Genomic DNA, 13,366 nt, shown 5'->3' on the forward strand with positions numbered 1-13,366 from the left:
ATTACTAAAAAACAGTATATATAAAACAGTAGCTGTAAAAAAGAAAATATATATATTTTTTAATAATTTATATATTATAAATTATTATTTTGTTATGTATGCACTGGTATCGGATCAGTATAACCAGACCTAGACCACCTCTAACTCTAACCCCTAACCAGACCTAGACCACCTCTAACTTTAACCCCTAAATTAGGGTTGTGACTTAGAGGTGGTCTAGGTCCTGATAGGAGTTAAGAGTTGGCCTAGCCCTTTACATCCATCTATCTAAATAATAATAATAAAGTATAATGAATGCCGACTCCAAAATGACATTATGATCATAGATCCATATTTTTCAGAGTGATGCAAAACATTTTCGATTTTAAAATCAAACGTTTTCAAGTATTAGCATCACTAACATGTCACAAAACCATGTAGAATGTATATTATCATCAATACGTTAGTTTAGCAATAGGTTCAAAGTGTCATTATATCGTTTTAACTTCTCGATTTGCTGAAGTCTATTCCAAGATGGCGACCATTTTGGAACATTTGAATCATGGGTATTGTAGTTTTTTTGCTGCCATTTTGTCGAGGGGATGAATAGCTGTGGATCAGCGTTGGAATTTTGCCGAACTACACTTCCTGGCAGATACTATGGGGGTTCAAAGTTCAGTGTTCTGAATGAATAATATCAATAACTGTTATGATTCGCGATAATAAGCAACATAAGGTAACATTTTTGACAAATATTGAAACGCAGTTAGTTTCTCCTCCCTATTGTTAGCATGTAGGAACAATTAGATCTTAAATTAGTTTCAAAACGGTTGCACTGTGGGGAAAATAAAAAAGTACAGTAGATTACAGTAGATTTCATTATCTGTTCTTATGCACGCCTGGTGATACTAAATCCAAATTGAACTCGGCCATTTGAAAGATAATATATGTATATATATAAATGTGCGAATTGGCTAAAATAAGGTAATTTATAAGCCTGCTATTCTATATTCTATAATAATATTTCAAATTGCATTGGTCCGGATGGGAGAATTCAGTACTGTATCTACAGAACCTTCGGTTTTATCATCTTCGCTTTATTAATTTCCTTAGATTCTTTGTACACATGATCTCAAGAGGGTACTGAACAAAATCAGTGGCAGTTTTTTAAGTTTGGTCATAATATTCACTGTCAAAGATGCAAAGAAAAATTATAATTCATATTCTCCTTTGTTTCGTGACAATTTAAGCAAGCCTAGTAATAGACACAATATTTCTGACACTGTGAATACATTCCCTGAGGTCTAGATACCAAGAATATGCAAATAGCCCTTGTAGAAGTGGAGCAATATTCCATTTACCTAGGTATATATTTTATGCGGATTTTCACATTGTGTGGTACAGGTTAACTACCCCTAAGTTACCCTAACCAGACCTAGGCCACCTCTAACTCTAACCACTAACCAGACCTCTTCCATGTGGCACTTTAACACTGACCTCAGAATGTGATTTTATATAATGTTTTTATGCAAGCAGATTGCAATCAGTGTGTACTACTACTAGTACTACTGTGTGTTCTGTTTACTTAGTTTACAGTATCCTGTTATAGAATAAACCGCTGCCAGACTCAGCAGAGAGAGAGAGGACAGACATGACAGAGAGGACAGACACAGCAGAGAGAGAGAGGACAGACACAGCAGAGAGAGAGGACAGACACAGCAGAGAGAGAGAGGACAGACACAGCAGAGAGAGAGGACAGACATGACAGAGAGAGAGAGGACAGGCACAGCAGAGAGAGAGAGAGAGGACAGACACAGCAGAGAGAGAGGACAGACACAGCAGAGAGAGAGAGGACAGACACAGCAGAGAGAGAGAGAGAGGACAGACACAGCAGAGAGAGAGATGACAGACACAGTAGAGAGAGAGAGGACAGACACATCAGAGAGAGAGAGGACAGACACAGCAGAGAGAGAGAGAGGACAGACACAGCAGAGAGAGAGGACAGACACAGCAGAGAGAGAGAGAGAGGACAGACACAGCAGAGAGAGAGAGGACAGACACAGCAGAGAGAGAGAGAGGACAGACACAGCAGAGAGAGAGAGAGGACAGACACAGCAGAGAGAGAGAGAGAGGACAGACACAGCAGAGAGAGAGAGAGGACAGACACAGCAGAGAGAGAGAGGACAGACACAGCAGAGAGAGAGAGGACAGACACAGCAGAGAGAGAGAGGACAGACACAGCAGAGAGAGAGAGAGAGGACAGACACAGCAGAGAGAGAGAGGACAGACAGAGCAGAGAGAGAGAGGACAGACACAGCAGAGAGAGAGAGAGAGGACAGACACAGCAGAGAGAGAGAGGACAGACACAGCAGAGAGAGAGAGGACAGACACAGCAGAGAGAGAGAGAGAGAGAGAGGACAGACACAGCAGAGAGAGAGAGGACAGACACAGCAGAGAGAGAGAGGACAGACACAGCAGAGAGAGAGAGAGAGGACAGACACAGCAGAGAGAGAGAGAGAGAGGACAGACACATCAGAGAGAGAGAGAGAGGACAGACACAGCAGAGAGAGAGAGGACAGACAGAGCAGAGAGAGAGAGGACAGACACAGCAGAGAGAGAGAGAGAGGACAGACACAGCAGAGAGAGAGAGGACAGACACAGCAGAGAGAGAGAGGACAGACACAGCAGAGAGAGAGAGAGAGGACAGACACAGCAGAGAGAGAGGACAGACACAGCAGAGAGAGAGAGGACAGACACAGCAGAGAGAGAGAGGACAGGCACAGCAGAGAGAGAGAGAGGACAGACACAGCAGAGAGAGAGAGAGAGGACAGACACAGCAGAGAGAGAGGACAGACACAGCAGAGAGAGAGGACAGACATGACAGAGAGAGAGAGGACAGACACATCAGAGAGAGAGAGAGAGGACAGACAGAGCAGAGAGAGAGGACAGACACAGCAGAGAGAGAGAGGACAGACAGAGCAGAGAGAGAGAGGACAGACACAGCAGACAGAGAGAGAGAGGACAGACACAGCAGAGAGAGAGAGAGAGGACAGACACAGCAGACAGAGAGAGAGAGGACAGACACAGCAGAGAGAGAGAGGACAGACACAGCAGAGAGAGAGAGGACAGACACAGCAGAGAGAGAGAGAGAGAGAGAGAGAGGACAGACACAGCAGAGAGAGAGAGGACAGACACAGCAGAGAGAGAGAGGACAGACACAGCAGAGAGAGAGGGAGAGAGAGAGAGATAGAGAGGACAGACACAGCAGAGAGAGAGAGGACAGACATGACAGACAGAGAGAGGACAGACACAGCAGAGAGAGAGGACAGACACAGCAGAGAGAGAGAGAGAGAGAGAGGACAGACACAGCAGAGAGAGAGAGGACAGACACAGCAGAGAGAGAGAGAGAGAGAGAGAGAGATAGAGAGGACAGACACAGCAGAGAGAGAGAGGACAGACATGACAGAGAGAGAGAGGACAGGCACAGCAGAGAGAGAGAGAGAGAGAGGACAGACACAGCAGAGAGAGAGGACATACATGACAGAGAGAGAGAGGACAGGCACAGCAGAGAGAGAGAGAGAGAGGACAGACACAGCAGAGAGAGAGAGGACAGACACAGCAGAGAGAGAGGACAGACACAGCAGAGAGAGAGAGAGGACAGACACAGCAGAGAGAGAGAGGACAGACACAGCAGAGAGAGAGAGGACATACATGACAGAGAGAGAGAGGACAGACACAGCAGAGAGAGAGGACAGACATGACAGAGAGAGAGAGGACATGCACAGCAGAGAGAGAGAGAGAGGACAGACACAGCAGAGAGAGAGAGGACAGACACAGCAGAGAGAGAGAGAGGACAGACACAGCAGAGAGAGAGAGAGAGGACAGACACAGCAGAGAGAGAGAGAGGACAGACACAGCATAGAGAGAGAGAGGACAGACACAGCAGAGAGAGAGAGGACAGACACATCAGAGAGAGAGAGGACAGACACAGCAGAGAGAGAGAGGACAGACACAGCAGAGAGAGAGAGAGAGAGGACAGACACAGCAGAGAGAGAGAGAGGACAGACACAGGAGAGAGAGATAGGACAGACACAGCAGAGAGAGAGAGAGAGAGAGGACAGACACAGCAGAGAGAGAGAGGACAGACACAGCAGAGAGAGAGAGAGGACAGACACAGCAGAGAGAGAGGACAGACACAGCAGAGAGAGAGAGGACAGACACAGCAGAGAGAGAGAGGACAGACACAGCAGAGAGAGAGGACAGACACAGCAGAGAGAGAGAGAGAGGACAGACACAGCAGAGAGAGAGAGAGGACAGACACAGCAGAGAGAGAGATGACAGACACAGCAGAGAGAGAGAGGACAGACACAGCAGAGAGAGAGAGGACAGACACAGCAGAGAGAGAGATGACAGACACAGCAGAGAGAGAGAGGACAGACACAGCAGAGAGAGAGAGAGGACAGACACAGTAGAGAGAGAGAGAGAGGACAGACACAGCAGAGAGAGAGAGGACAGACACAGCAGAGAGAGAGAGGACAGACACAGCAGAGAGAGAGGACAGACACAGCAGAGAGAGAGAGAGAGGACAGACACAGCAGAGAGAGAGAGAGAGGACAGACACAGCAGAGAGAGAGAGGACAGACACAGCAGAGAGAGAGAGGACAGACACAGCAGAGAGAGAGAGAGGACAGACACAGCAGAGAGAGAGAGAGGACAGACACAGCATAGAGAGAGAGAGAGAGGACAGACACAGCAGAGAGAGAGAGGACAGACACAGCATAGAGAGAGAGAGAGGACAGACACAGCAGAGAGAGAGAGAGGACAGACACAGCAGAGAGAGAGGACAGACACAGCAGAGAGAGAGGACAGACACAGCAGAGAGAGAGAGAGAGAGAGGACAGACACAGCAGAGAGAGAGAGGACAGACACAGCAGAGAGAGAGAGAGGACAGACACAGCAGAGAGAGAGAGAGAGGACAGACACAGCAGAGAGAGAGAGGACAGACACAGCAGAGAGAGAGGACAGACACAGCAGAGAGAGAGAGGACAGACACAGCAGAGAGAGAGAGGACAGACACAGCAGAGAGAGAGAGAGGACAGACACAGCAGAGAGAGAGAGGACAGACACAGCAGAGAGAGAGAGGACAGACACAGCAGAGAGAGAGAGAGGACAGACACAGCAGAGAGAGAGAGAGGACAGACACAGCAGAGAGAGAGAGGACAGACACAGCAGAGAGAGAGAGGACAGACACAGCAGAGAGAGAGAGAGGACAGACACAGCAGAGAGAGAGAGGACAGACACAGCAGAGAGAGAGAGGACAGACACAGCAGAGAGAGAGAGGACAGACACAGTAGAGAGAGAGAGAGAGGACAGACACAGCAGAGAGAGAGAGAGAGGACAGACACAGCAGAGAGAGAGAGGACAGACACAGCAGAGAGAGAGAGAGGACAGACACAGCAGAGAGAGAGAGGACAGACACAGCAGAGAGAGAGAGGACAGACACAGCAGAGAGAGAGAGGACAGACACAGCAGAGAGAGAGGACAGACACAGCAGAGAGAGAGAGGACAGACACAGCAGAGAGAGAGAGAGGACAGACACAGCAGAGAGAGAGGACAGACACAGCAGAGAGAGAGAGGACAGACACAGCAGAGAGAGAGAGGACAGACACAGCAGAGAGAGAGAGGACAGACACAGCAGAGAGAGAGAGGACAGACACAGCAGAGAGAGAGAGAGAGGACAGACACAGCAGAGAGAGAGGACAGACACAGCAGAGAGAGAGAGGACAGACACAGTAGAGAGAGAGAGGACAGACACAGCAGAGAGAGAGGACAGACACAGCAGAGAGAGAGAGGACAGACACAGCAGAGAGAGAGAGGACAGACACAGCAGAGAGAGAGGACAGACACAGCAGAGAGAGAGAGGACAGACACAGCAGAGAGAGAGAGGACAGACACAGCAGAGAGAGAGGACAGACACAGCAGAGAGAGAGAGAGGACAGACACAGCAGAGAGAGAGGACAGACACAGCAGAGAGAGAGAGGACAGACACAGCAGAGAGAGAGAGGACAGACACAGCAGAGAGAGAGAGATAGAGGACAGACACAGCAGAGAGAGAGGACAGACACAGCAGAGAGAGAGAGAGAGAGGACAGACACAGCAGAGAGAGAGGACAGACACAGCAGAGAGAGAGAGGACAGACACAGCAGAGAGAGAGAGGACAGACAGAGCAGAGAGAGAGGACAGACACAGCAGAGAGAGAGAGAGGACAGACACAGCAGAGAGAGAGAGGACAGACACAGCAGAGAGAGAGAGGACAGACACAGCAGAGAGAGAGAGGACAGACACAGCAGAGAGAGAGAGAGAGGACAGACACAGCAGAGAGAGGACAGACACAGCAGAGAGAGAGGACAGACACAGCAGAGAGAGAGAGGACAGACACAGCAGAGAGAGAGAGGACAGATACAGCAGAGAGAGAGAGGACAGACACAGCACAGAGAGAGGACAGACACAGCAGAGAGAGAGGACAGACACAGCAGAGGGAGAGGACAGACACAGCAGAGAGAGAGAGGACAGACACAGCAGAGAGAGAGAGAGGACAGACACAGCAGAGAGAGAGAGGACAGACACAGCAGAGAGAGAGGACAGACACAGCAGAGAGAGAGAGAGGACAGACACAGCAGAGAGAGAGAGAGGACAGACACAGCAGAGAGAGAGGACAGACACAGCAGAGAGAGAGAGGACAGACACACAGAGCAGGAGAGAGATCCAGGCTGGTGGCCAGGTGCTGATTAACCATGTCACTGCCACACTACAGAAGGTTAACCCTTTACTGCACACACCAAACATTCCCTCCTGTCAGCTTTCTTTCGACTCATCATGACTGTGAGTAATAAATGTGATGTGATGAATGAATGTCTTGCTGTATAAACGGAATGAAATGATTGTGCGCATTCGGACATCCTAAGAAAGCTGACAGGAGGGAATGTTTGGTGTGTGTGTGTGTGTTGCTCCGCAGCATATGGCGTGTGTGTGTTTCCATGTGCGCTGTCCACCTGAAACGCACCACATTACATTATACGGTTATGGTATATGGAAAGACAGACAATGAGTGTGTGTGTATGTACAGTATGCGCACTGCCCGCAGTCACAAGAACCGATAAGAGTATCGATAAAGTACCGAACCGTTCGATAAGAGTAGTAGTATCGATAAAATCATAACGATACCCATCCCTAGTCATAATAGAACATTCTAGAACATTTGTGATGTCACAGTATGATCAAATATTCTAGAACATTTGTGATGTCACAGATGACCATAATAGAACATTCTAGAACATTTGTGATGTCACAGTATGATGTCATAATGAACATTCTAGAACATTTGTTATGTCACAGTATGATGTCATAATAGAACATTCTAGAACATTTGTGTACAGTATATATTCAACAATTCTCTCAGAGGATCTCAGAAGTCCAGTAGAAGAAGAAAAAGAAGGTGAAGAAGGAGAAGAAGGAGAAGAAGAAGAGCCCATAAAAAGAATTGCGGAGGGCAGTAATACGCCTCGATGCGTCTACTCTGCCGGAAATTCAAATAAGAAGAAGAAGAAGAGGATCTCAGATCTCAGAAGACCAAGTGAAGATATCACTTGTTGTTTCCGGCTACTTGTCTGTAAGCTTGAATATATTCTGTAGATACAATTTAAAATCCCCACATGGAAAAGGAAACAATGTCCTGTACACTCCTTAATGAGCTGCCTCTGGAGGGAAGGCTCTGTGATGTGGTTATTAAAGTCAACAGCACTGAGTTGAATGCCCACAAGGCCCTCCTGTGCGACTGCAGTGACTATTTCAGGTACGTTTAGCTTGGTTCAGGTTAGCTTGGTTCAGGTTAGCTGATGCTATTGCTGATCTGATTATGCTCCTTGCCACTGCACAAATGGCCTTCTGTATTTATATTTGAATAGTATGTTTTTTGTTTAATGCCATGTTTTTATGTTGAAACTTGTTGTGTGCCGTGTTGGTCAGGACTCCCTGGAAGAAGAGATCTTGTTGTATCTCAATGGGACATTTCTGGATAAATAAAGGATAAATAAATTGAATTTAAAAAAAAATTATGTCATAATCAAACATTCTAGAACATTTGTGGTGTCACAGTATGATGTCATAATCAAACATTCTAGAACATTTGTGATGTCACAGTATGATGGCATAATAGAACATTCCAGAACATTTGTGTGTCACAGTATGATGTCATAATAGAACATTCTAGAACATTTGTGTGTCACAGTATGATGTCATAATAGAACATTCTAGAACATTTGTGTACAGTATATATTCAACAATTCTCTCAGGGTCGGGTGAGAGTAGGGGGAGGAGAGTGGGGGAGAAGGGGGGAAGAGGAAGAAAGTGGGGGACGATAGCTCAAGTGGGCCGGGAGATGAGGGTGCTGGAAAAGATGTGGCAAAAGCGGAAGTGATCCATATAGTGGTCAGGCTTGAGGGGGAGAGGGGTGAGAGGAAAGTAGGTAGGCTCGAGTGGCCCAAACTCATTGCCGAGCAATTAGGGGAGGTAAAGTACGCGAGAGTTTTGTGGGATGGGAATCTGGCTGTAGGGTGTGGTAGTGAGGGGCAGGTGGAGGTGGCTAGGAAGATGCAGAGCATTGGGGGGGTGGGTATAAGTAAGGTGGCGAGAGTAGGGGAGAAGAGGGGGGGGGGATGTAAGGGGGTGATAGTTGGGGTACCGGTCGAGGTTACAGTAGAGCAGCTGGTGGAAGAGCTAAAGGAGAACAGGCGTAATGGCATAGTTAAGAGTGCAGCAAGGATGAAGAGGGGAGCGGAGAGGGCAGTGACGGGGACGGTAGTGATTACGTTTGAGGGTGGGGTTGTTCCTAGGGAGGTGTTAGTAGGGCGTAGGATGTATAGGGTTAGGGAATTTGTTCATAATCCTCTTAGGTGCTATAGGTGCCAGGGGTTTGGCCATATAGCTACCACGTGTATGAAGGGGATGAGGTGCGCTAGGTGTGGCGAGGAACATGAATATGGGAAATGTGGAGAGGGAGTGAAGCCGAAGTGCTGTAGTTGTGGTGGGGAGCATAGTGTAGCGTTTCGGGGGTGCGAGGTGATGATGAAGCAGGTCGCGGATCGGAGAGAGAGAAGGGAGGGTAAGTTGACGTATGCTGGGGCGGTTAGCAGGGCAGGACAGGGGAGCCAAGAAAGGGTGCAGGGGGTTGAAGGAGGGCATTTGGCAGTGAGGGTAGAGCAGGTGGAAAGAGACAGGGGAAGGGAGGAGAAATTAGGTATTGTGGCCTTCGTGGCAGGGGTAGTTACTGGTATGGCAGAGGTTACGGGTAGAACAGAGATGGTGAAGATGATTGTTAGGATAGCGGTTCAACATCTGGGATTGGAAGGTCTGGACTGGAAGGAGGTGTGTAAAGAATTGGCTGAGGGGGCTGCGAGGGACAAGGCTGCGAGGGACAAAGCAGCCCAGGATAAGATAGCAGGGGGCAAGGAGGGTCCCGCGGAGGGGGGCTCAGACAGGAAGTAGCAGCAGTAGCTGCACTCCAATGGACAATGTAGTTGATGACGGGGTCCAGTAGAAGAAGAAAAAGAAGGTGAAGAAGGAGAAGAAGGAGAAGAAGAAGAGCCCATAAAAAGAATTGCGGAGGGCAGTAATACGCCTCGATGCGTCTACTCTGCCGGAAATTCAAATAAGAAGAAGAAGAAGAAGATCTCAGATCTCAGAAGCCAAGTGAATATCTCACTTGTTGTTTCCGGCTACTTGTCTGTAAGCTTGAATATATTCTGTAGATACAATTTAAAATCCCCACGTGGAAAAGGAAACAATGTCCTCTACAATCCTTAATGAGCTGCCTCTCGAGGGAAGGTTCTGTGATGTGGTTATTAAAGTCAACAGCACTGAGTTGAATGCCCACAAGGCCCTCCTGTGTGACTGCAGTGACTATTTCAGGTACGTTTAGCTTGGTTCAGGTTAGCTTGGTTCAGGTTAGCTTGGTTCAGGTTAGTTTGGTTCAGGTTAGCTTGGTTAGTAAACCGATACCATACTGTACTTTTACTGTAAACAGATACTATATTGTACTTCTACTGTAAACAGCTACTATACTGTATGTCTACTGTAAAACGATACTATACTGTACTTCTACTGTAAAAATATACTATACTGCACTTCTACTGTAAACAGATACTATACTGTACTTCTACTGTAAAAATATACTATACTGTACTTCTACTGTAAACAGATACTATACTGTAATTCTACTGTAAAAAGATACTATACTTCTACTGTGCTAAGACGCTAAACTTCTACAGTGAACATATATTACTACACAGGACAGATTGTTGCTTACTGTTTACTCATCAGATATCTCTATACTCTGCGTCCCACAGAGCCCTCTTCACTCGCTGGAGCGACTCAGAGAAAGCAGTCTACACTATCCCTGGGGTGTCCCCGGGTATGATGCAGCTCATCATAGAGTACTCCTACACACGCTTTGTGCCGGTGACAGCAGAGAACGTGGAAGAGCTTCTGGTGGCTGCAGACCAGCTTCTTGTCACTGGCATAGTAGGAGCGTGCTCTGACTTCCTAGAAGGCCAGCTGTCTCTGGAAAACTGTGTCGGCATCTGGAGGTTCGTGGACATCTACTGCTGCCCTGACCTGAGGCGCAAGGCCCATCTCTGCATCGTGAGCCACTTTGAGGAGATGTTGCACGTCTCACAGGAGTTTGTGGAGCTGTCCCCGCAGCAACTGGTGGACATCATCGAGAGGGATGATCTGAACGTGAAGAGCGAGGAGACGGTGTTCGAGGCCGTCCTCCGTTGGATCGACCACTCCCGTGAGGAGCGTAAAACACACATCCCTTTGCTGCTGCCCAAGGTAACTAATTGTATTACTGTGCATTACATTAACACATTGGTCGCCAAAAACGGCTTACGGCGTGTTTGCCCGCCATGCGTTGAACGCCAAGAACGGCGAAAGCCGTTTTTTTAAATCAATATTTCATTTTTTCGCCATGGCATTCATAATTCATCCAGCCAACCTCCGGGACTGCAGCGGGACCCTGTATGAGATTGCAACGCCTCAATACCGCCGCCTGGTGGATGGTCGGGCAAGTTACACTCTCGCCAAAACCGGATGTGGTGATCGGTGCGTCGAGGAAATCCCTCCGGCAGTAATATCTTGCTACGGGACTACAGACAAACACTGGCATGCATTTGGATGGCTTCCATAACGGGAATATAACGTTATATTCAGCCCGATTGTGCGTTTCTTTGTTTGCAAACAGTCTGATCAATATATCAACCCATACTACATAAAGCCGTTACTGACGATAAAGGAATTATAAATGAACCCGCCCCCCCCCCTTTCCTTCACGCATGATGAAGCATAATGTATACCGATCATATACATTGGAATTTTTTAATATAGCGTGTATAGGAAAGAAACGGCAATCGATAATCTATCATATGCATTTGGGCCTATAACTAGCGTTTTTGGAATTACAGCAAAAAAGCTTAAAAACATACTTATATTCACGATGGTATTAACACAACAATTTATGAATGAAAAAATATAACGTTCCCACATCCGGAACGATAGATAATCGATGTTGAATGGGCCATAGTAATGTCAATATAGCAATACAATTTAAAAAGTTATAGCCCTGCAAAGAAGGTAAACATCTCCATAGGCTTTCAATGGTGGCAGACTGGGTACTTTGATGGGTTAAGGGGAGACCACCCACCTAGATAGGGAAAAAAAATAATAAAGGATGAAATCATTTGCAAACATCTTAATTGTTTAGAATAGTCAAAAAAAGAAAAAAAATTATAAAAAAAAAATTGGTAGCATAATTGTATTACCCCAAAAGGGGCGTGGTCTATTCAAAATGGCCCCTTTTTGCATGTTACCCCAAACAGAATTTAGAAAAAATTGATGATATATAGATATTTTCTCATGGTTTTTCATGTTACTACATTAAATACTAAACTTTTTGTTAGAGGATTTTTTGATATGCCACCCGAACAGGAATTTATGACCTTGTATGCCCCTAGTCATAAAAAATAAATGTTTTGCATAATTTTTTTTTATAAAATGTTCTAAAAATCTGGATGAGTGATATATCAAAAAATCCTCTAGCAGAAAGTTGTGGTATATGGATATGAGGAAACGTGGCCAGTTTGGTGTGTGGAGGTACTAGAGAAATTGAGATTTTTTGTTTTATGTGTAATACAAACTCATAAAATCTCGTTTTTAGAAAAAAACGACTTTAAAGTTTTGTATTGTCTGTAAATCAGGCTATGTATGACATATCAACAAACCATTTGGCACAAAGAAGCAGGATATAGATATGAATAAAGGTGGAAAGTTTGGTGTGTGTAGATGCTAGGGAAATGGTACATGTCTACCCTTTGGGAAAACGCCTTCAAAGTTCTGTGTGAGGGCTGGATGGGCCCTGCATGCACCACGCACCTGAGGATGATTTGCTCGTCACGCACCTGAGAGGAATTTCAATCTGCTCGTCCTGGAGAGCTTAAATGGGCAGGCTTCCCTCTGTTCGGCGCGAGGTCGTGCCGTATACCCCCGTGTCTCCTGTGTGAGACGTTGCATCGCTCCCCACCGTCCCATGGATGTTTTCCCTGGGCGCTCGCTCTCTTTCCTGGGATCCGTGTTTTTGAATTGCCCGTTTGGCAGTTGCCCCCTGGTGAGTCCTTGACTGACGGCACTCCGAACCGTGACATATTACGTTGACTCTGTTTTTCATCGCCTGCGTGTTGTTTTGTTTTTGCCTTGAGAGGACTCGTTTTTCTTCACCACAATTTTTCCTTAAAGGAACAGTGCTGCATTTTTTGTTGTTCATGATTCCTGGACTCTAGTGTAATTTACCCTTAAAGGAACAGTGTTGCCTTTTTCTGTTTAATAAATACGCCCTTGGTTTTGGCTAACTCTGAATACCTGTCTGTGTTGTGCAATTGGGGTCTCATTACAAACCATAACATTCTGTATTGTAAAATGCCATACATTTGTATTTGAAACCGCTATTTACAAACACAACACCCAATCAAACCATTAGTAATAGACAACAAGTAATAGACAGCTTGGCATTCAATACCATAGTCCCCTCCATACTCATAGCCAAGCTCAGGGACCTGGGCTTGAACTATGACCTCTGCCAGTGGGTCTTGGACTTCCTGACTGGCAGACCCCAGGTGGTGAGAGCAGGCAACTGCACCTCCTCATCCATCACCCTCAACATAGGGGCCCCCCAGGGCTGTGTTCTGAGTCCCCTCCTCTACTCCCTGTACACACACGACTGTGTGGCTCAGCGGAGTAGCAATACAATCATCAAATTTGCTGACGACACAGTGGTGGT

The sequence above is a fragment of the Notolepis coatsorum genome (assembly GCF_963971535.1).
Source record: "Notolepis coatsorum genome assembly, contig: SCAFFOLD_336, whole genome shotgun sequence".
Classification (NCBI taxonomy): Eukaryota; Metazoa; Chordata; class Actinopteri; order Aulopiformes; family Paralepididae; genus Notolepis; species Notolepis coatsorum.